The sequence below is a fragment of the Harpia harpyja genome, chromosome 6 (genome assembly GCF_026419915.1).
Source record: "Harpia harpyja isolate bHarHar1 chromosome 6, bHarHar1 primary haplotype, whole genome shotgun sequence".
Taxonomy (NCBI): domain Eukaryota; kingdom Metazoa; phylum Chordata; class Aves; order Accipitriformes; family Accipitridae; genus Harpia; species Harpia harpyja.
The window spans coordinates 30,001,643-30,020,758 of NC_068945.1; the positions used below are offsets into that span (position 1 = coordinate 30,001,643).

Sequence of the window (19,116 nt, forward strand, 5' to 3'; positions counted from 1 at the left end):
TGGGCTGAAACCATGACAAACAGTTTTGTGTGTTGGTTTTGCAGGTGATCACAGGGCATGAGGCGATTGAAGGAACCTCGCATTTAGGCGATGCGGCTGCTACGGAGGTTGGACTGTGACATGCGCCACTATGAAAGCTAAGTATCAGGTTGAAAATCTACGTATGGTGCAGATGGTGTGTGTTGAAGCATTGCTGTAATGGAAGTATAGTTTGTGGGGAGCTTGGAAGGAGGTTGGGCTAGGGCCGGGGGTTTTGCAGGCAGGGCAATTTTTGAGGCCTCGGGTGCTGCGGGTAAGGGGCGATGGCCTCTTGATACCCTTTGGTGGTGGGATGGGTTAGTTGAGTGTGAGGGCTAGCGTGCGTGTGATCTGAATGAGTGGTCTGTTGTGAATGTGTGTAACCTTGTAGGGTTATGTGGTTTAGCTTTTTAGTGGTCTCTTGCAGGTTGGAGGTAGAGATGTTTGTTAGGCAATTAGAAAAAATAAAATACAATTAGAATAAAAAAACCCCAGCTGGGGGATTTTTTTTTTTTTTCCCCCAGCTGGGTTTTTTTTTCCCAGTCCCGGCCGCTCTGTGAGGCGATGTTCATCGCCAATGTTTGGACGGGGGTCAGGCTCGGGCTGGGGTTTTGGCAGGCAGGGCGATTTTTGAGGCCCCCGGTGCCGCAGGCACGGGGCGATGGCCCCTTGAGGGTGGCAGGCAGTTGGATGGATGAGGTGAGAGCAAGGGCTGGTGTGCATGTGATGTCAATGTGTAGTGTGTTGTGAATGTGTGTAACCTTGTAGGGTTATGTTTTTTAGCTTTTTAATGTTTTTTCCTTTCAGGTTGTACAGTTGAGATGTTTTTCAGGGAATTAGAATTAAAAAAAATACAAGTAGAATAAAAAAACCCCAGCCGGGGGATTTTTTTTTTCCCCCAGCTGGGTTTTTTTTTTTTTTTCCCCGGTCCTGGTCGCTCTGTGAGGCGATGTTCATTGCCAATGTTTGGACGGGGGTCAGGCTCGGGCTGGGATTTTGGCAGGCAGGGCGATTTTTTTCAAGGCTCCCAGGAACGGCGTTCCCGTGGAGCGCTCCCCTGGAACGTGGTAATTGCCCCTTAGCGCAGGGAATTATGTTGGTCAGTGGATGGTCTTTGGAAGACAGTTGAGGATTTTGCGGGCGAAGGGTGGAGGGAGTTGGACTAGATGGCCAGTATGGAGTAGGCCAGGGTTGTGAAGTGCGTGGGTGTAACTGTATTTTTCCATGGTGTGTTTGTAAAATATTGGGGTGCTCTTTGTAGTTTGTGATGTAATGATATTTTTCAATTTTTATTTTTGTGCTTAGGTGTGGAAGTGGACAGTCTGTGAAGAGGAGTGGAGCTCACTCGTTTTCTGCTTTATCGTGGAGGTAACATCACCTTGGGGAGGAAAACTTCTGGACGTGCAGCGATGGATGTAATGGTAGCGAGGAATGTGGAAAAGACTGATACATTGGAAAATACTCTGTAAAACTTGGAAAATGCTTTGTAAACTTGGAAATTAAATAAAATATAAAATAAAAAGTAGTAGAATATGGCACTGTCGCTGAGTGTAATTAAGTTTAATACCACAGCAGAAGTTATTTTATAGTGCAACTTTTGAAGTTGCTATTGTAAAACTTAAAACAAAAGAGCAGTAGCAGGTGGCTCAGTCTCTGGGAGTAAAGAGTTATAAAATAAAGTTAAAACATTTATGGCCAGGGCAGAAGCCATTTTCTACTGCAACTTTGCAGTACTGCTGCACTTAACTTCAAAATTTGCAGTACTGCTGTGCTTAACTAGGTCAAAGGCAAGGGCTCGGAGGCCACAGGTCACCAGCCCCAGGGGTCAATGCTCACTGGGGTCAGGGCTCAAAGGTCACCTGGGGTCAGGGGTAACCAGAGTCATGGGTCAAAGTTCACAGGGGTCAGGGTCCAAGGCCACCTGGGGCAGGAGTCAAAGGTCGCCTGGGGTCAAAGGTCATCTGGTCAAGGGTCACAAGGTCAGGTTCAAAGGTCACCCAGGGTCAAAGGACACCTGGGATCAAAGGTCATCGGGTCAGGGGTCAAAGGTTACAGGGGTCAAAGGTCATCGGGTCAGGATCAAAGGTCAACAGTCACCCGGTGTCAAAGGGTCAGGGCAAAGGTCACCGGATGGGGTCAAAGATCACAGGTCCATGTGAATTGTACCCTGTCGCTTTTTAAATTTTTTTTTCTATTTCTCCCTCTATCTTCCTCCCTGACCCTGGTTTTAAATTGTTTCCTGTACCCCACTGCTTTCTAGTTTGTTTCTATGTATCCCCCAGTCCGTCTCCCTACCTTTATTTCTTAATGTTTTCCTATCTGTCTTGTACCCGCTTGCTTTTTAAGTTTTATTTCTATGTCCCCCTCGATCCAGCTCACTGTCCCTATTTTTGAATCCCTCGCTTGAGCTGGGGAACCGTCTGCCCAGGCACGCCCACCTGAGGGAGCTGACGAAGGTGAACCGTCCAAGGAGGGAATCCAAGGGGGTCCCGCAGGCAGCCACGTCCAGCAAGGAACAGCCAGCCCCTGCGGCAAGGAAGTATCCCTCCGAGCCATCCCTGACAGAGCGCTCAGCGCCTCCGTTGGCCGCGTGCATGAGCCACTGGGAAGCCTCGTGGGAGAGGAGCGTTGTGCCTGCTGCCGAGGCAGAGAGAAAAGCATCGGGGCAGTGAAGGTCTCGCGCCGGTAGCTGCGGAGAGTCACACATTCTGTCATGTGCATCCCGCTCCATCTCTGCCGCCCTTCCCCAGACCTCTGTCCGCCTCCCTGCCTGTCCCTCCTTCCGTCTCTCCCTCCACTGGCCCACCTGCCTGCCTGGCTCCCAAAAACTTGTTACTCTTCTGCCAACTCTGCCCTGTACCACTTCATCTATAAATTTTTTTTTTTTCTACAGTTCTCTCTCTGTGGCTCCCTATTTTTTACTGCTTTCCCATGTTTCTTGTACCCAGTTGCATTTTAATTTCTCTTTCTACATTTTTCGTAGCAATGACTTTCAGCCGGGTGGCAGCCATACCAGGGTCTCCTTCTGAGGCTGATGCCCACCACTTCAGTAGCCTTCTCGAGCTGGGAAGAGAGGGGGGGCTGCGCCCTACCTGCACGAACTGCTGCACCACGCCCTTTCTGACATGCCACGCCCTGCTTGCCACGCTCCCGGTTGCTGGCGCTCCTCAGGGCTGTTTAAATCTCCTGCAGTTGCCCCTGGCAATGCCCACGCCGCGTCAGCCTCTCTCATGAGAGCTGCCGGCTCTGCACGGTCCCTCTGCTCTTCCCCGGGGCTCCTGGGCCTCGGGAACCTCCCAGTCTGCCTCAATCTAGCGCTTAGCCGCCGACTTACCGTTGCGTCTGCTGGCCTCGCCAGTGACTGATGTGATTTTAATAACTACATTGTTATTGCATTTAACGAGCTAGTTTCTTACCTAGTTTAGAAAGACATCTATCTTTTTCTATCTACATCTCAGAAAAATTAAGTTTAATTCCCTACCTCGTCACATTGCTGATGTAATAGGTGTAGCTGCAGTACAGGAGCAGGTATCATCATTTTCAGTAAGGGTCACTTTCTCTGTCCAGGACCTTGCTTGCTGTAAATTTAGGGCAGATGAGAACACTCCTGCTCCTCCTCCAGCTGACTTTATAACTTCTGGTGGTTTGCCCTTCCCCTTTCCCAGGTGATTGTGGGAAGGGTGGTGGGTGGAGGCTCTGGGTATATGAGCAACAGCCTCTACTAAGGGAGCTCATTGTGCTCCTGGGTTTCTCTGGTGTTGGTGCTCAGCTCTTCCTGGAGTCCTTTGTCCTTCTTGAGCTGGCTCAGCCCTTTGGGAAGAGGTGTTTGCCTGATGTAAGAGCTTCAGGACCAGTTAAGGTTCAGCAGCATGTGTGGTAGAAAGTAACACTTGTATGCAGCTTTTTTTTTTGTTTATTTTTTCATGTCAGTAATTTTGCTTTGAGTGTTCAGGGGTGGAAAACTGTTTTAACAGTATGCATTGTTTGTTTTTTTTTTTTTAATTCTTCATGCATTGTGTTTTCCTGGAATTCCTGACTTTATTGAAAACAGAACCTTGTCTCTTTCACCAGTTCTGCTGTATGCTGTGTAAGTTGCTGATACTGTCTCTCTTAACAGGACCGATGGTGACATTATTTAGCAGGGGTTAGGGTGAGCATCTTGTGTGCATCTGTATATGGAGTTTTAGCATTTGTCAAGAAAGCAGAAGGGCCATGAGGCACAGTGCCTTTCAGGATCTGGGATGCCTCGTTGTCTTTCCTCATTGCCCACAGAATGCCATGTTGTCCCTAGAACCTTTGCAGCTTGTGGCAGGCCCCTCATAGATTATAAACCTTAGGACTTAACTTCATTTTGTGGGCATGTGGCAGAGCTCAGAGTCTCTGGGGAGTTGTAGGTTAGGAGGTGCCCCCAGAATTTGGGATGTGGCTCAGAAGAGCGGCTCCTGAGGAGTAGCCACTGAAGGGGGTTCAGGGGTGCAAATGGAGGGCAGGAGGTGTCGGGAAGCAGTGGGGTTCCTTTCCTGACAGTTGAGAAGAAGAAAAGGGGTTTCTAAAGTTTTGGGAGTGATGGGGAAAGGGAGGAGGGTTCACCAGCCTTTCTCAGATGAGTTTTGCAGTTGGATTTGGATGTCATAGAATCATAGAATGGTTTGGGTTGGAAGGGACCATAAAGATCCTCTAGTTCCAACCCCCCTGGCAATGGGTAGGGACACCTTCCGTGAGACCAGGTTGCTCAAAGCCCCATCTGACCTGGCCTTGAATGCTTCCAGGGAGGGAGCATCCGCAGGTTCTCTGGGCAACCCGTTCCAGTGCCTCGCCACCCATAGTGAGAAACTTCTTCCTAACACCTAAACTAAATGTACCCTCTTTAGGACTAAAGTCGTTACCGCCTTGTCCTATTGATGTACACCCTTGTAAAAAGTCCCTCTGCAAGTTTCTTATAGGCACCCTTTATGTACCGTGAAGTCTGCTATAAGGTCTCCCTCAAAGCTGCATGCTGGTGAGTGGTCCGAGAAGGTGAGGCAGTTGTCAGCTTGGTTGGTGTTGAATAGCAAAGTATTACGTGGCTGCTTGGTTAAGCATTTCCCTTCCATTTTGGAGGCACTGTGTGGGCCACCTTTGGAATTGGATGAGCGTTTGAGGAGAGCTGTGGATTAGTGAGGAGGAGCGTGGGGCCAATGACTTCTCATAAGCGCCATGCTAATTTTGTGTCTCTTGGTACCTTAGGTACCACGAGCGACGACGGCCACAGGGTCTGACTCAGGAATGAGTGGGGAAGCAAACACGGTGACGCTTGTGAGGAGGGGGGAGTTGGGGAAGTAGTTGGTGTTGGCTGATGGGATGCTTACTCCCTTTTCTGGTTTGTGTTTATTTATGTTTTTTTCATTGCAGATGTTGAAGAGCAATGTGTCACCTTGAGGAACATCCCAGTTAGTCTGTGTGGTTTTGTGGAGGATGGATTCTGACCCTCAGCCCTCTGAAAGCTAAGTTGAGGGACCAGGGCTGGGGAGAGGCTGGGAGGAAGGGATGAAGCTGGGAATTGCAGGGAGGGGTTTTAAAGTTAGTGCAGGAGAGAGGGCTGTCCCAAAGCAGTCCCCTTTGTGCAGGGGATGGGAGCAGGTCGCTTTTCAGCACGAGACCTGCATGTGCTGGGCAGGGCAGTTCCAGCCTGTGTCCGCGGTGGTGTGTAGTTTGTGTAGTCTGTCTTCTGTGCTTAGACCTTCCTCAGGTCTCGATGTCCTCGTTGTGCTTTGCGCCAGAGGAGCGTGGCATGTGCTTCGGGCGCCATCCCTAGGGTCTTGAATGCCCGTACTCATCGACACAGTGCCAATGGGGTGCTTCTTTTCTTGTGTTCAGAGCTCTAAAGCGTGGATCGGTCTTGGCAGGTTCCGGTCGGTCCTCTTTTGTGGCGTTTTTCCGGGCTGCGTTGGCAGCTCTGCTCTCTAGCCGTCCGTTTTCTCAGACTGGGACTTCCCCGCATCCTGATGTCCTTGGGTCTTGACGCCAGGCTTCCAGTGCATCCGTTGTCTGGGTTGTGACAGTGCGTCTTGTAACGGGCCATTACGTTCGACTCCTCGAGGTCTGCTGTAGAGCCTCCTGGCCTCATGGTTGTGGCCCCGTAGGTCGTCTTGCCCGATGGCGCCTCCTGTCTGGGGTCGTTCTTCTTGCTGAGAGTTTTCTCTCTGAATTGCCTTGTTGGTAGCGTTCTGCGTGGTGACGTTCTGTGCACGGGTGTGTTACAGTGCTGTAAGGAGGTGGGTCTGTGAGTGGAGCTGGAGGGAAGATGCAGCCGGTGGCTCTATGAGATTGCTTTGCTTTGTGTGTTTTTTTGCATTGTATTGGTCTGTATTTGCCTTTGTCTTGCGTTGTTTTGCTCTGTATTTGTATTGACTGTCATGTGAAACTGTCTCGCATTGTATGGCCCTTTATTGTGTTTTTTCTGGCATTGTAGTGCTCTGTGCTTGTATTGACTGTCATCTGAGACTATCTTGCATTGTATTGCTCGATATTGGTTTGTGTTCTACTGCTCTGTACTTGCATCGTCTGCCATCTGAGACTGTCTCGCATTGCATGGCCCTGCATTGTGTTTTGTATTGCAGTGCTCTGTACTTGTATTGAGTGCCATCTGAGACTGCCTTGCATTCTATGGTTCTGTATTGGTTTTGTATTGTTTTGGTCTGTATTTGTATTGACTGTCATCTGAGAGTCTCTTGCCTTGGCCCTGTCCCATTTTGTCTGGTATGGCAGTGCTCTGAGTTGTTTTGTCTTGACTGAGATAAGAGTACTGCCTTGTATGGCACTATATTTGCATGCGAATTGCATGGCTCTATGTTTGTGTGTGTATTGTATGTCATTGTAGAGACAGCATAGAAAGCTTAATGACTTTGGGTTCTTTGCATGCAAGGAGTTGAGTGGATCGCAATTGGACTGTGAACTAGCATAGAGTAAGGCAGTAACTGGGCAATGGTTCATATTGTTTATGTGGATGCTTTGTGGCAAGCCTCTAGAAATGGTCAAGGCCTCGAGGTCCGAGTAGCAGCGTGACGGGCCTCGGAGTGATCGGTAACTTTGGGACAGCTCTGTGTTTGTGATGCTCTGTTTTTTCAAGTGCCGTGGAGGACACTGACTGTGAGAATGTGTTATTTTTGGAATAGGTGGGAAGCAGGGGAGGGGAGCGGTGGAGGACTTCTCTCTCAAGGATGAAGTGTCTAATAAAAAGCTTTGTGTGTTGTTTTTGCAGGTGACAACAGGGCACGAGGTGCTTGAAGGAACCTTGCATTTAGGTGACATGGCTGCTATGGAGGTTGGACTGTGACATGTGGCACTGTGGAAGCTAAGTATCGGGTTGAAAATGCACGGATGGTGGAGATGATGGTGTGTGTTGAAACATTGGTGTAACGGAAGGGTAGTTTGTGGGGAGTTTGGAAAGAGGTTGGGCTCGGGCCAGGGTTTTTGCAGGTAGGGCGATTTTTGAGTCCCCCGGTGCCGCAGGCACAGGGTGATGGCCCTTTGATGGTGGTGGGCAGTTGCATGGATGAGTTGAGAGTGAGGGCTGGCGTGCATGTGATCTGAATGAGAGTGTGTTGTGAATGTGTGTAACCTTGTAGGGTTTTGTGGTTTAGCCTTTTTATGTTTTTTTCCTTTCAGGTTGGATGTAGAGTTGAGATGTTTTTCAGGGAATTAGGAAAAAAAAAAAAATAAAAAAACCCCAGCTGGGATATGGTTGGTTTTTGGTGTTGTCCCATCCTGTTCCCCCTGCCCTGCCCCGTGTTTTTTTTTTTTCCCCTGGTCCTAGCCGCTCCATGAGGCGATGCTGATCGCCAATGTTTGGACTGGGGTCCGGCTCGGGCCAGGGTTTTCACAGGCAGGGTGATTTTTTTCAAGGCTCCCGGAAATGGTGTTCCCATGGTGCACTGCCCTGGAATGTGGTAATTGCCATTTAGCGCAGCGAATTATGTTGTTCAGCGGATGGTCTTTGGAAGACAGTTGAGGATTTTGGGGGGGGGGGGGGAGTTGGACTAGATGACCAGTATGGAGTAGGCCAGGGTTGTGAAGTCCGTGGGTGTAACTGTATTTTTCCATGGTGTGTTTGTAAAATATTGGGGTGCTCTTTGTAGTTTGTGATATAATGATATCTTTCAATTTTTATTTTTGTGCCTAGGTGTGGAAGTGGACAGTCTGTCAAGATGAGCGGAGATCGCTTGTTTTCTGCCCGGGAACAGGGATCGTGGAGGTAATGTCACCTTGGGGAGGAAAACCTCTGGATGTGAAGTGACAGATGTAATGGGAGCAAGGAATGTGGAAAAGACCACTCCGTAGAGAATTGCAGGCACTAAATAGTGGCAATTCTTCTTAAGGTAATGCTAAATTTTTGGAGTTTAAATGTATTTGTAAAAATAATGATTAAAAGAGGAATAAAACTAATAGTGGCAAATATTTGACCAATGCAGCCATAAGTCTTTTCTATACATTGTAGTAAAAGTACATTGTAGAATTGGACTGTAAATACTGACACAGCTGAATGTACATGGAGTCAGTAATGGACCAAATGAAACAATAAAAATAAAATGAAAAAAAGGCAGGTAATTAGGTCTCCTTGTGAGAATCACAGTACTAATGGCAATCACAAAGGCAAGTGCAGAGCGAAGCATGCGCGTTTAGTGCCCATAGGTCAACTTAGCTGTTTAAGTAAGTGAAAGTGTCCATTAGAATTAGGCATCCAAGGGAGAGTTGTAGATACCTCGAGGTAAATGTAGCTGCGGATGGGTTAATAGAAAGGGTGCACATTACTGGCTCTAGTAATTGCACGACTTTGAAATTGGTGCTGTAGCTATGTAACTGTGAAATGGGCTTGGGTACTGTGTAGCTTTGAAATGGGCGTGGCGTGGCAATGCGCTCGGGCTCAGGCACGGGCAGTGTGTAACTTTGAAATGGACTTGATTACTGGATAATATGTGTATAAAATGTGGTTTTTTTCATTCTGTATCTCACTGTCCCTGTTCTCCTTCCTGTTCTTCTCTTTCTCTGACCCTTTGTGGTGCTCCCTACTCCTTTTATTCATGTCTTCTACCTCTCTGCAGGGGTCCTAATACCTCTCTTTCTCCAACCTCCTGTGTTTCTCGCAGTCTCTCTCTATCTCTTGTCATTCTCATCTGTCACTCTGTCTTACTTCCTGTCCCATCGTATCATGTTATATCTGTTCCTCCTGCTTTTTTCTCCATCTGTCCAGATCCCTGTTCCTTTTTTCTTCTATTGCTGTTCCTCTGCCCTGCTTCCTTTTGCTATCTTTTCTGTATTTCTCTGTTCCATTCCCTCTTCCATCCTTTCTAACTGTATCCCCTCTCCAGCTAGCTGTCCCTTGTCTCTTTTCTCTCTTCCTCCATATCTCTCTCACTGCCTATCACAGTTGTTTTTTCCTCCAGTGCTGTCCTGCTCTCTGTCCCTTTTTTCTCACTCTGATTCTGTCATGCTCCCTGTGTCTTTTTTTAACTCCTCCATCTCTGTCCTGCAGCCTATCACTATTTTTTTTCTCTTCCATCCCTTTGTCCTTCTTCCAGTCCTTGTCTCTCTCTCTCCCTTTGTTCTCCTTCCCTTCCTTTTTTCCTTTCTTGCTACATCTCTGTTCTGCTCCCTAGAATAGAATCAAATCGAATCAAATTGAATTAAGAAATTTGGAAAAGACCTCTAAGATCATTAAGTCCAACCATCAACCCAACACCACCACGCCCACTAAATCATGTCCCAAAACACTATGTCTATGTGTTTTTTGAACACCTCCAGGGATAGTGACTCCATCACTACCCTGGGCAGCCTGTTCCAATGCCTGATAACCCTCTCAGTAAAGAATTTTTTTCTGATATCCAATCTAAACCTCCCCTGGCGCAACTTCAGGCCATTTTATCTTGTCCTATCTCTAGTTACTTGATAGAAAAGACCAGCACCCACCTCACAACAACCCCCCTTTAGGTAGTTGTAGAGAGCAATAAGGTCTCCCCTCAGCTTCCTTTTCTCCGGACTAAACCACCCCAGTTCCCTCAGCCGCTCCTCATAAGACTTATGCTCCAGGCTCCTCACCAACTCGGTTGCCCTTCTCTGGACATGTTCCAGCACCTCAGTGTCTTTCCCGTAGTGAGGGGCCCAAAACTGAACACAGTACTCGAGGTGTGGCCTCACCAGTGCCGAACACAGGGGAACAATCACTTTTCTGCTCCTGCTGGCCACACTGTTTCTGGCTCATATTCTGCCAGCTATTAACCAGCACCCCCAGGTCTTTTTCCGTCAGGCAGCTTTCCAGCTGCTCTTCCCCAAGCCTGTAGCGCTGCACGGTGTTGTTGCAACTGAAGCATGGGAACGGGTACTTGGCCTTGTTGAACATCATGCGATTAGCCTCAGCCCATCGATCTGGCCTGTCCAGATCCCTCTGTAGATCCTGCCCCTTGTTTCCTCTCACTGTTCCTCTGTCCTGCTTCCTATCCCCATCTTTTTCCATCTTTATTTCTCTATCCTGCTGCCTGCCCAGTTGTTTCTTGCTATATCTCCCTGTCCACCTGGCTCTCCCTTTTTTCCCTTCTCTCCTCCTCTGTCCTGCTCCCTGGCCCTTCTTTTTTCCTCTTCCCCTCTCTGTCCTCTAGCCTGTTGCTCCCCCCCCCCCTTGGTCTCCTTGTACAGATCTGAACCTTTCTTTCTTTCCCATTCCCTGTCCTTTTTCTGTCTCTGTATGCCCTGTGCTCTGTCATAGTTGTCATTCCTCCTTTGTTTGTTCTCTCTTTCTAACCCCATCTCTGTCCTGTTTACCGATGCTACATATTCTTGTTCCATCTCTCTCTTTCTTGATTTCTCTGCCTCTCTGACCTTTTCTTTTGACCTTTCCTCAGTCTTCTCCCTTGTCTTATTTTTCTCTTTCTACTCCTCTGTCCCGCTCCCCATCACTGTATTTTCCTTCTCCATTTCTCTGCCCCACTTGCCCTCCCTCTCCTTCTCCATCCCACCGTGCTGCTGCCTGTCCCTCCTTCCCTCTCTCCCTCCCTCTTTCTCTGTTGTTATCCTCGAGTCCTTTGTTGTCTCTCTACCCCTCTGCCCCACTGCCTGTCCCTAATTTTCCTCATTTTCTGTTTCCATTTCTCTGTCCTGCTTTTGGTCCCTGGTTTTCCTCTGGCTCCATCTCCCTGTCATTCTTCCTGTCGTTCTCTCTCTATCCCAGTGTCCTTCTCCCCATCCCTCTCTTTTTCTCTGTATCCCATTTTCTTACACCCTGTCCCTCACTTGTTTTCAGTATCTCTATCTCCTTCCTCTTGTCCTTCCTTCCCTGTGCCACTTCTGCCTCTGGCCTGCTGCTTGTCACTGGTTTTTCTTTCTCCCACTCCTTGTCCAAGTTCTGTCATTCTCTTTCACTCTCTGTCCTTCCTCCAACCTGCCTTTTCCTCCCTCTGCCCCTAATGCTTCCTTCTCCATTTCTCAGTGCCGCTCCCTGCCCCTTTTTTTGTCTCACTGTCCGTCCTGCTTCCTCTCACTGTTTATTCTGCCTTTATTCCTCTGTCCCGCTGCCTGTCTCCTTGTTTCTAGTTATAGCTGCCTGTCCAGCCAGGTGTCCCTTTTTTCTTTTCTCTTTTCCCTACTCTGCCCCTACTTTTTCTTCCTCCATCTCTGTCTTTTTTCCCCTCCATCTCTTTGTCTTAATCCGCATCTGGTTCCCTCTGCTGCTGCCAGTCCCTCAGTCCTGTTCCTTGTCCTGCTTTTTGTCTCTCCGTGTCTCACACTTTCTATCCCCATTACTTTCTCTCTCCCTCCTTCCTTTTTCCCTCCTCCTTTTTCTCTATAACCTTTGTCCTGTTGCTCATCAGTATTTTTTCTTTCCATTCCTCTATCCTGTTCCCTGTCCCTCATTTCTCTGTCAATTTCTCTGTCCTGTTGCCTATCGTTTTTTGCTGTTTGCATCCCACTGCCCTGTTTCCCATTTATCTCTTTTGGCTCTATTCTCCCATCCTGCTCCCCATCAGTATTTTGTCTTTCTCCAGCTCTCTGACCTGGTCCCCATCCCCCTTGTTTCTTCTCTGTCATTCTTTCTGCTTCCCTGTACCTCTTGCTCTGCTATCTTGTGTACCGTGTGCCGTTCCTCTCTGTTTACACCCCACTGTCTTGGTCCCCTCCCTCTCTTTGCCTCTCTATCCCTCTGTCCTTGTCTCTGTTTTTTCTTTCTCCATGTCTCTGTCCTGCTGCCCATGTCTGTCCAGTTCCCTTTTCCCCCCCTTCTCTGATTACTCAGCTTTTCTTCCTCTCCCTATTTTTTTTCTTCATCCCTCTGTCCTGCTGTGTGCTCCCTCGCTCTCACTCCCCCAGTATCTTGCTGTGTTACCCATCCTTCTCCCCATTGATTTTTCCTCTTGCTCTGTCCCTTTGTCCTGCTCCCTATAAGTATTTTTTTACTTTTTTGTATTTCTGTTCTTCTGCACGTTGCCATATTTTTGTTCTCCATCTCTCCTGCTCCCTGTCCCCCACCTTCTCTCGTGTCATTCTTTCTTCTTCCCTGTACCTGTGTTGTGCCGTATCCTTGCATGCCTCTCCCTCCCTATCATGCTGTCTTGCTCCCTATCCCTCTTTTTTTTTTTCCTACCCTTCTGACGTGCCCCGGTCTTTCTCTCTACATCTTTCTGTCATAGTCCTTATTTTGCTCTTCTTGCTCTTTCCCTCTCTCTTCCTCTATCCTGCTGCCCATTGCTATTTCTTCATTTTCCATCCCTTTATCCCGCTCCCTGTCCTTGTCAATCTTTCCCTTTGATCTGCCTCCAGTCTTTGTTTTCACTGTCTCTGTCCTTTTTCTCTCTGCTGCTCAGTCCTTCTCCCTAATCTTATTTTTCCCTTTTTGCTCTCCCTCTCTTTTTCTCTGTGACCCTCTGTGCTGTTCCTTTCATTTTCTTTCTCTAATGATCTGTTGTTTTACCTGTCCCCCTCTCACTGTCTCTCTCCCTCTGTCTTGCTCCCTGGCCCTATTATTTGTTGCTTCACTTCTCTGTCCCACACTCTGTCCCCATTTTCTCTGTTGCTCTCGTTGCCTCCCTATGCCAGCATCCCAATCCCCATCCCGCTCTCTTTTGCAGTATCCCACTTTCTGGCTCTCTGTCTCTTACCTGTTTTCTATATCCAGATGTCCTTCCTCCTGTCTTTCCTTGTCCCTCTGGCCTGCTACCCATCACCAATTTTTTTCTTTCTCCATCTCTCTGCCTTGGTCCTGTCACTCTCCGCCTCTCCCTGTCTCTAATATTCCTTTCTCCATCTATGCCCTGTCCCTTTTCTCTTATTCTCTCTGTCTTCCACCCTCCCCTTAACTTCTTGTCTGTACATGCCCATACCACTGCCTGTTCCATCGTTTCTTGCTATAGCCCCCTGCCCAGCTCACTGTTGCATTATACCCCTCTGTCCTGCTCCCTGGCCTTTTTTCTCATCCTGTAGCCCGGAGCTGGTTTTTCTCTCTCCATCCCTTTGTCATAATTGGTGCCTCATTTTTCCTCAATCCTTCTGGCTTGTTTCCTACCTCCTGTTATAGACGCTCGTGACAAATTGGAGGAGCCAATTTGTATTAAATGATAAGATCGAATTTATTAGCAAGCGATAAGAGAGCAAAACAGCGCGGGGCGGCCGGGGAGACAGTGCTCCGCCAAAGGCTCGCGCCGAAAATGGGGAAGAGTCCCTTTATTTATACAGTTTCTAGTTTCTGTCTACATAACGGCTGGTATCTTCTGCATTGTGTGTGCGTTTGTGCCGTCAGTTGTTAGGTGGTCGTAATCTGCCTTCAGGTGGCGGCTGGTATCTTCTGCATTGTGTGTGTGTTTGCGCCGTCATTTGTTTGTTAGGTGGAACATCTTTCGTTAATCATCGGTACTTAACTGGATACTGTGGTTTTAGATAAGCGAGGAATGTCTCTACCCCCACATGCGATTTCATGAACAAAGTTAACCAGTTCATTACAATCCCCCCTTTTCTATTTTATCTTGATTTTGTTCATTAAATCGATCCAATGCTTCTTTAGCCCGCCCGAGGATAGGAGTAATTCCTCCGTCCCCGATTTGTTCGTATTGTTTCCGGAGCAGCATTAAGTGTGCAGTTTTTAAGCACCCTTTAACAATAGCGATTAACCTGATAACTGGCTTGAAGCATATCCTACAATGGGCTGACTTCGGGTGTAAGAGTCGAGGGTTTGATTTTTTTTTTTTGTTGATACGTCCGGGGTGTTATTTCCAGTGACGTTTATGTTAGGAGAGATTGTAACAGTATGTACAATACTGTTACTATTATCTTCCTCTGCTATGACTAGATTTGGTCCGATCGCTGAAGGAGGAGAAAATTTGGCTGTTTCTTTTCTTATTTGAAATAGGCCACCCCTATCAAATCCATGTTCCCAGACTCTTACCCCCCAAGTTTTCCCAATTGTCCACACAGCTTGGTCCTGGTTCAATACTGTTAGGTGTAACAGGTTACAATTTCCTGCCGTTATCACAGTTCCGTCTAAAGAATGCGTCGGTTGAATGCACCCCGAGGGTCCCCCATTGCACAGAGAGATATTTATCTGGATTTTTAACAGCCCAATATCCTGTAGTTATTGTCTCACAGCCCCAATATCCACAATAAAAGTGATTAGGGTAATTGTAATACTCTCGTCCAGGGTTAGAGCTTGGGCACCAGTAGACTGCTCTTTGGTTAGGTTTTCCTCAATTGTTGTTACAGGTATCTGTCATATAGATTCTTAATAAATCACAAACCGTTACTTCAAACCTCGGGGGACCTGCCGTGATGTTTTCTTTTATTATGTTTGAATCATCTACTCTGGTCAAGGTTCACCTATAGGGCTGATGGGGGTTCTTGTCCCCACAGGTAGGTTTCGTCAGCATCGGTAACAGACTTATTATCCACATACCTAGATATAAGATTGAGAAAAGTGGTGTGGTTTTGTCCTTTCTAGAAGTATTTCCAAATTTTTGACATTTAATTTGGTTTGTGGTTTTATTCCTCGAGGGAGATAAGAAACTTCGGGGTGGCCCTGAAGTTATCGGGTTTGGGAGTTGTGAGTCAAGGGGCCTCGTGTGTCATTTCTAGTGGTGGTTCATCAACCTCAATCCCCACAGCAGTACGCCTCTGCCTTCTCCTCCGCCTACTCTGTTGCTTAGAGCAGCGAGGTGTATCATCTTCTCGGCAGCAGTCGTATTTTTCAGGGGAACCTCCTTTGTCATATTTAGTCAACCTTGACTTATAGCTCTCTCAGCTCTTATCTTTCACCTCCCAAACTCCACACCTCACTCTGGCCACGGTCCGTCTGTAGGTTACATGTACGATTTCGGCCTTTGTTGGACAGGGCTCATTTGTATGGAAACAACACTTCTCAGGGTTTATGCCTTTGGCAAAGATATCCCACCACTTTTCTCTACAGAGTTTACACCTGTAACATACAAAAGGATAACATATACAGTTAGGATCTTTACAAAAGATAGTCTCACTCATCCGCTTTTCTTCGGAACTTAATTTTCAAGTTATCAGGGTCTCTGGTCGCCTCCCAGTGAGAACTCTGAATTGGTCCTTTGATTCTGTTTGCATGAGACCACCCTCTTTCGGCAGTCTGGACTGCAGTATCTGTAGTAAACAAAACAAGAAAGGGCCCCTCCCACCTAGAAGTGAGAGAGGATTCTTTCCAGGTTCTGATTAATACTATATCACCTGGTTTCACTGAATGTATAGATATATCTAGGGGTGGCCTCTGTACCACCATTCCCTTCTTTCCTAAATATTTCACCTCCTCTTCCACAAACTGTAGTTTCGACCGTGATACTTTGAGGCCTTGAAGGCTCAAGGAATTTAACAACCGTATGCTTTCTTTTCTGACTGTCTCCTGATTTTCTCTTGTCAACAATAAGTCATCCACATACTGTACTAACACGACCCCATCTTGCAGCCGGTATTCCCGTAGAATCCGTTCTAGGGTTTGTTCAAATAAGTTTGGGGATTCCGTAAACCCTTGGGGGATTACAGTCCACCTTAACTGCTGTCTCCTATGAGTGTCTGGGTCTTCCCACTCAAAGGCAAAATAATCTCTACATTCCTCCTTTAGAGGGCATGACTAGAATGCATCCTTAAAATCTATTACACTATACCATTGGTTCTCGGGCCCCAATTGACTCAACAGGGTGTGTGGGTTTGTCACTACCGGGAACCGGCTGACAGTCCGTTTATTGATTTCCCTTAAGTCATGCACCAACCGATAGCTACCATCGGATTTTTTTTACTGGTAAAATCAGGGTATTGTAAGGGGTCATGCAGGGCTCGAGTAATCCCTTTCCCAATAGTCTCTCGATCTCAGGTTTTAGTCCCTTTCTCCCCTCATTAGAAAGGGGATATTGTTTAATTCTCACTGGAATCTCGGGGTTCTTAATAACCACTTCAAACGGTTCAATATCCAGTTTTCCAACTGTTTCGGGAGTATACCACACTTAGGGGTTAATTTGCTTCTCGGAAGCCTGATTTTTAACTCTTCCTTTTCCACGTGCACCCGAATCCCCATTTCTATGATTAAATCCCTACCTAATAGGTTATATTCCGCTTCAGGTACTAACAACAGCGTCCCAGTTCCGTACCTGTAACTTGATTCCACCGCCACATCTTTTATAACGGGGACCTTAAAAGGTTCCCCTTTTGCTCCAATTACATTAACTTTATCTCCAGAGATTTTACATCCCGGAGGTAATGATTGTACAGTAGACCTTTCAGCTCTGGTATCCACAAGAAAGGTCACCTCCTGGCGCTGAGGACCCACTTTTAAAGTTATCAAGGGCTCTTTCTTACCAGGGGTCCTCAGCACATAGAGCCCCTGACCCCGCTAATCCTCCCGGAACGCTTTTTCATCTTGAATCCTTTTTCTACATTCTTTCTTCATGTGTCCCTTTTTCCCGCAATAGAAGCATTCTATAGCTTTATCTCCTCTCCTCTCGATTCTTTCCTTATCTCCTCCACCAGACCTACCGGGTCTCCTTATCACACCCTTCTGTCCTTCTCTGCCGCTTTTCAGTTTCCTCTTCTCTCCTTACATACACCTTCTGAGCCTCTCTAAGTAATTCATCCAACCCCCGCTCCTGCCAGTCCTCAATCTTTTCCAATTTCTTCCTAATATCTCCCCAAGATTTTGCCACAAACTGAGTTTTCAGCAACGCCTGTCCCACAGGGGTAGCAGGGTCCACCCCAGAGTATAACTGGAAACTTTTTCTTAGCCTTTCAAGCCATTCTGTCGGGGTTTCGTCTTTCTTCTGTTGTTCACTAAAGGCTTTATTAATATTCTGACCTCGGGGAACAGATTCTTGTATCCCCTGAATTATAGTTGTTCTCACATCCAACATATTATTCCTATGAGCCAGATCCTGGTTATTTCAGTCTGGCCGATTTAAAGGCCACTTCTGATCCGCAGCTGGGCCAGCTTGATATTGCTGATCCCACACTCTCATTCCAGCCCTTCTAATCATGTCCCTCTCTTCCACGGTAAATAGTATGCTCAGGATAGACTGTAATTCATCCCACGTGTACAAATTCGGTCCCAAGAATTGATCCAGCCTCTCGGCTACCCCCAGGGGATCATCTAACAAACTCCCCATTTCCTTCTTAAATTCCCTTACATCCCCCGTATTAAGGGGAACTGTCGTATACCCCGTTCCCGGTCCCCCCCGTCCATCGCCACCAGGCACTAACATTTCCTGAAGAGGAGACAATCTCTCCTCTCCTCGCCTTATTCTATTACGTGTAGACCTTCTGGGAGGGGGTGCCGGGGTCGGGGAATCAGGTTCCGAATCTGACCCCTCCTGGGCCTGGGCTATTTCCTGGCCTTGGGGTGGGTCCTGAGGCGGAGGGGCCTGAGGGGCATAGGGAGGGGGCCAAAGGGGGTCCTCATCATCTTTTTGAGGTTTTTCCGGTCTTTTTTTCCCTTAAGGCAAAGAGGAATGATGGTTCCCAGGATTGGGGGATCCATAAGGCAGCATATTCGCTCTCCTCTGGGCCGGCTGGTGGTCTCCTATTGTTTACCCATATATTTAATTGTTGACACACCCAATCCTCAGAGGACCCGAACACGGGCCAGAGTACATGAGGATTGCTGAGGAGTTTCCCACCCCAAATCTCAATACAATAATTAATCATCTTTTCCTTAGACTTATCCTTTCTCCTTGGGGAACTGTTCCAATATCTTATCATCAGGCCTAGGGGACTATCTGGGGGTATATCTGGTCTTCCCCGTCCCCATGGGTCCAGAGGGCTTGCTTTTCCTCTGCCCCATCTTCCGAGGTGCCTTTATCCACACACACACACTTCCCCTCGGTCGTGACTCGCTCCCTCGCGGGCTACGAGAACTGCACTACTGGAGGGTCCGCACTCGCATGATCTCAGAGAGACCTCTCACACAGTCGCACCTCGGGATAACCACCCCAACCAAACGGCTCACAATTTATATACTCACCCGCTCCTGGGGTCTTCGTTTGGTCTTCGTGCACAAAATTTAAGGGGTCCTGCAGGTTCTTTTGCTCAATTATTGTAATTTAAAGGGGGTTCGTGGGTCCAGGGTATGGTGGCAGCACCTCCTCAAGACGGGGCTATCCGGGGATAGGGCGCCTCCCCGCTTGCGAGGGTCCGCACCAAAGAACCTGGATCCGAGTCACGGCACCAAGTTTGTTATAGACACTCATGACAAATTGGAGGAGCCAATTTGTATTAAATGACAAGATCGAATTTATTAGCAAGCGATAAGAGAGCAAAAAAGCGCTGGGCGGCCGGGGAGACATAAACCCTGAGAAGTGTTGTTTCCATACAAATGAGCCCTGTCCAACAAAGGCCGAAATCGTACATGTAACCTACAGACGGACCGTGGCCAGAGTGAGGTGTGGAGTTTGGGAGGTGAAAGATAAGAGCTGAGAGAGCTATAAGTCAAGGTTGACTAAATATGACAAAGGAGGTTCCCCTGAAAAATACGACTGCTGCCGAGAAGATGATACACCTCGCTGCTCTAAGCAACAGAGTAGGCGGAGGAGAAGGCAGAGGCGTACTGCTGTGGGGATTGAGGTTGATGAACCACCACTAGAA

At 47.7% G+C, this 19,116-nt stretch overlaps 1 long non-coding RNA gene across 1 annotated transcript; it reads left to right on the forward strand.

Moving 5' to 3' along the window:
* The first annotated feature begins 6,346 nt into the window (after positions 1-6,346).
* LOC128143611 (uncharacterized) lies at positions 6,347-8,454 on the forward strand. The gene is made up of 2 exons (XR_008235816.1): positions 6,347-7,392; positions 8,180-8,454. It is a non-coding gene; the product is annotated as an uncharacterized LOC128143611 (long non-coding RNA).
* The last annotated feature ends 10,662 nt before the right edge of the window (positions 8,455-19,116 follow it).